This window comes from Ursus americanus, chromosome 24 (assembly GCF_024610735.1).
Source record: "Ursus americanus isolate L20-20 chromosome 24, mUrsAme1.1.p, whole genome shotgun sequence".
Lineage (NCBI taxonomy): Eukaryota > Metazoa > Chordata > Mammalia > Carnivora > Ursidae > Ursus > Ursus americanus.
In genome coordinates, this window is record NC_142150.1 from 6,635,000 (window position 1) to 6,640,268 (window position 5,269).

The following is a 5,269-nucleotide window of genomic DNA, read 5'->3' on the forward strand; positions in this document are numbered from 1 at the left end:
ATCCAGCTTAACTGCCATCTCCTCTCCTGAAGCCCTCCAAATTTTGTGATTTTTCCTTAACACTTTATCTTCATCTCTCTTCTGAAGCTAATTTCGGCCTCGTGAGGTTTGCATGCCTCACGGATAATGTGCCCCAATCTGGAGGTCTTTTCACGTGCAGGACCAGGCAGTGCAGGGCCAGGCAGTGAGTGCAGGACCAGGCAGTGCAGGGCCAGGCACGGGTCATCTTATCAGCATCTGGCATAGCATGGTGCCCACAGCAGAAACTGTGCACTCAGTGTGCGATGGGAATGGATTAGCGATGAATGCAGACCCCAGGTCGACTGCTGCTCACCGCTGTATAGAAGAATCTTTGTCGCAGAAGTGTTCAGTAAATATCTGCTGAGGGAACAAACTGCTTTTATAATGGTAGACCTCACAGAGACTTTTTATGTTGGACATACAAAAAGACACAGAGACTATAACAAAAACCCCTTGCACCTAAACCTATGCTAGAAAAGAAGGCATTACAGGGGCGCCTGGGCGGCTCAGTCGGCTAAGCGTCTGCCTTCGGCTCGGGTCATGATCTCAGGGTCCTGGGATCGAGCCCTGCGTCGGGCTCCCTGCTCAGTGGGAGCCTGCTTCTCCCTCTCCCTCTGCCTGCTTGTGCTCTCTCTCTAATAAATAAAATCTAAAAAAACTTGAAAAAAAGGATTGCAGGAGGCATCAAGGTATAGTGATAGGAACACTAGACCTCCTAATGGTCTTGGTTTGAATTACCTTTTCTGAACCTCAATTTCTCCATCTTCTTTTTTTTTTTTTTTTAAGTAGGCTCCACGCCCAGTGCAGAGCCCAATGTGGGGCTTGAACTCACAACCCTAAGATCAAGACCTGAGCTGAGATTAAGAGTCAGATGCCCAACTCACTGAACCACCTAGGTATCCCTCCCCATCTTTAAAATGGAATATATATATTTTTTGAGTTTATGCCAGCCTCCTTCCAAGAATATCTGGAGTTAACTTTTGGAAAGGTGTGAAAATCAAAGAAATAATAAATGTGAACGTACATTGCAGGTTATATGGTCGTTGTTAGCAGCAGCAACGACACTACGCCACCTAGTAGCGAAAAGGAGTAACTGCAACTGGGTATGCCTGCTTGTGCTCTCTCATGTGCTCTCTCTCACAAATATTTTTTAAACGTGCAACTATAAGCATTTTATCTTGTCTTTAAAGATTTTTATTTATCTGAGAGAGACAGAGATAGTGACAGCACGAGCAGGAAAAAGGGGAGAAGCAGGCTCCCCACTGAGCAGAGAGCCTGACTCAGGGTCGATCCTAGGAAGCTGAGATCACGACCTGAGCCTAAGGCAGACACATAACCCACTGACCCACTCAAGCATTCCTCAAATAAATAAAATCTTTTTTTTTAAGATTTTATTTATTTATTTATTTATTTGACACAGAGAGTGAGCACAAGCAGGGGAGCAGCAGGCAGGGGGAGAGGGAGAAGCTGCTCCATGGAAGAGGGAGCCCAACGTGGGGCTTGATCCCAGGACCCTGGGATCATGACCCGAGCCAAAGGTACATGCTCAACCGACTAAGCCACCCAGGTGCCCCTAAATAAAGTCTTAAAAAAAAAAAATTAAAGGAACAAAAATGAGCTCTGAGCAGTGGTGAACTGGATCTGGCTCATAAGGGCTCATAAGAGCCAACTGTTAAATTTTCGGGAATTCTGCAAGCCAGTTAAACACAGGCATTATTTAAAAATAAAATTATGAACTCAAAGGTAAATAAATTATATTCAAAACAAACATAATCAATACTTAACCCATCATTTCCCGTTTTATAGTTTTACCATTACTTATGGTCTTGCAGCCACTTACATTTGTTTCTGTATGGGGACTCCTATACGATGGTCCACCGCCGAGCATCTCTTCCCAACTCCGCACAACGACATCCCTCTGGTAGCTCGCAGGGAGTTCTTACACCACCGAAATAGGCAAACACTACAAATCAGTGTTGTCATCTCCTCCACAAGAGCTAAACTTTCACCAACATAAAACATACATGCATGTGTACAACATAAACGTGTGTATACCCACAACATATATGTATACACACATATGTGTATACACATGCAACAACATACATGTAACACCGACATACCACTGACTCTGGGAAATTTAAAATATGTAGGAAAAGAGATGGACAATAGTTGGTAAAAGAAGAAAAAAATAAAAAGATCAGTCCAAAACGTCTGAGCAAATAATGCGTTCCAGAAAGAGAACACAGAAAATAGTGTGAAAGAAACATTAAAGGAATAATTCAAGAAAATCTCCCAGAACTGCAAGACAATTTTAAGACCGAACTAGCTCACTGTGGGGGCGCTTGTGTGGCTGTCGGTTAAGTGTCTGTCTTCCACTCAGGTCATGATCCCAGGGTCCTGGGATCAAGTCCAGCATCAAGCCCCCCATCAGGTTCCCTGCTCAATGGGGAGTCTACATCTCCCTCTGCCCCTCACCCCACTCGTGCTCTCTCTCTCTCAAATAAATAAATGAAATCTTCAAAAAAAAAAAAAGGTAAGAAAAAAAGAAATAGCTCACTGAGTACCTCATGGAACGAGTGAAAAAAAAAGGGGGTGCCTGGGTGGCTCAGTCGGTTAAGCATCTGCCTTCAGCTCAAGTCATGATCCCAGGGTCCTGGGATCAAGCCCCACATTGGGCTCCTTGCTCAGCAGGAGGCCTGCTTCTCCCTCTCCCTCTGCTCTGCCTACTTGTGTTCTCTGTCAAATAAATGAAATCTTTTTTAAAAATGAAAAAAAAATGAAACCAAGGTATTATTGCAAAACTGAGAAAACTAAGCTATAAAGAGACGATCCTAAAAGCAAGTCCACAAAAAAAAAAGACAAGACACAGGTTACAAAGGAGTGGGAGACAGAATGACACCTGACTTCACAAACAGCAGTTTTTTAATCTAGAAACAATAAGCACTAAACACTTTTAGGAAAAATTATTTCCCACCTAGATTCTATTCCAAATCAAGTTCTCTATCAGTCATTAATGAGGGTTGGAAAAAGCCTTTTTCCAAGATCTCCAAAACTTTTTTCTACTCTTGTGTACATTCATTTAACATTTATGTGCATTAATATTGAAAACGTACTATGTACCAGACATTATTCTAAATACTAGGGATATAGCAGTGAACAAACAAGGTCTTTGCTCTAATGGATCCTATAATCTGAAAATATCAACATAATATGCCAGGTAGTAACTGGTACTCTGAAGAACGGCAGGAATTGAGGGGAAGGAGGGCTGGGTGGGAGTGTGCCCTCTTTTAGATTGAGCCTATGATGTTATAGTTGAACACACCTACGGAAGGAACAAGTCACATGGGTAGCTGGGTAAGAGCCTTCTAGGCAGAGGAATTAACAAGGGCAATGGCTCTGGCAAGTATCTATGAAATCAGGCCACCAGGACTGGAAAGGGTATTAGATGAACAGAGGTGGCTGGAGGAGGCCAGGACACAGGGGCCCTTTGTACTGCATACTTTCCTCTTGTCCCTCCAGACCCACTCACCACCCTTCTCTGCTGCCTGGGAACCTGATGTTCACGGACCACATCAACAGGCTCCCTTGACCTCTGGCTTCCTGAGATTTGGCCAATGGGAAGCCCCTGCAATAAATCAGGCCAGAGTCCTTACTGAGGATCACAGCTTCCGTCAGGTGACCCTCCCCAGCTCTGAGTTCCCTTGCACTCTGCAGGCTAGGGGTGAGAATGCCCAGTGTCTCCCCAAGGTTTCTAGCTTGAGGGAATCATACACACTATGCCCTGTGGCTTCCCTAAACCCCACTCACATCTTTGTAAAATGTTCCTTTAGTAGATTCTTTCCAAATTCCTCAATGTGAGTATGACATGTTTTCCACCAGGAGCCTGACACTCCTTTATAGGGCAAGAGGATTTTCAATTTTATTCTGAATGGGATGGGAAACCACTGGAGGTTTTTGAACCTATGAGCTATCATACGACTTACATTTTATTTTTTATAAAATGCGTGTGAATGGGGGGGTGGAGGGTGGGGGAGAGGGAGAGGGCAAGAATCTTAAGTGGACTCCAACTCGGCACAGAGCCCGTTGTGGGCTCAGATCTCATGACCGAGCCAAAATCAAGAGTTGGGACACTTTAAAAAAGAAAAAAAAAGGAGTTGGACGCTTAACGAACTGAGCCACCCGGGCGCCCTAACAACTTACATTTTGAAAGCTCACTCTAGATGCTGGATGTAGAAAATGCTCAGTGGGGCTCACAGGTGGAAAGAGAACAGTTAGGCAGCTTTCACTGTAGTAGGAGTAGAAAGTGACTTGGGCTAGGACGGTTGTAGTAAAGGTGGTTAAGTGCTTAAATGTACAGTTTACTTAAAAAAAAACCGAACACCTGTCACTTAAAGGACGTGATTTTTAAGTTGCTTTTATTTATTTATTTATTTTTTAAGATTTTATTTATTTGACACAAAGAGAGACAGCCAGCGAGAGAGAGAACACAAGCAGGGGGAGCGGGAGAGGAAGAAGCAGGCTCCCAGCAGAGGAGCCTGATGTGGGGCTCGATCCCAGAACGCCAGGATCACGCCCTGAGCTGAAGGCAGATGCTTAATGACTGCACGCGCCACCCAGGCGCCCCTTTTAAATTGCTTTTAAAAAGTAAACTCTATGCTCAACATGGGGCTCAAACTCACAAGGACTCCAAAGTCAAGAATTGCATGCTCCTTCAGCTGAGCCAGCCAAGCATCCCAAAGAAAAGATGATTTTTTTTTTAAAGATTTTATTTATTTATTTGACAGAGATAGAGATAGCCAGCTAGAGAGGAAACACAAGCAGGGGGAGGGGGAGAGGAAGAAGCAGGCTCATAGCAGAGGAGCCTGATGTGGGGCTCGATCCCATAACGCCGGGATCACGCCCCGAGCCGAAGGCAGATGCTTAACCGCTGCGCCACCCAGGCACCCCCAAAAAGATGATTTTTAAATGAAGAGAACAGTTGTTGAAGGAAACCTTCAAACCCTAGCTGCTCACACATGGGTAGATTTGGACAAACAGTATGCATATGCTGATTCCAACTGTGTCAGAAAAGATGTTATGAAGAAAAAACACACGGAAACTTTTGTTTAAAAAGGAAGAATAAATGTCTAAGTCTGAAAGACAGATGAAGACCCTATTAAACAGAAGGGGAAGCAGGAAAAAAACGATTTAATTAGACTGATCCATTTTTTAAAAACAGATCATAAGAAAAATCATCAGGGACAGT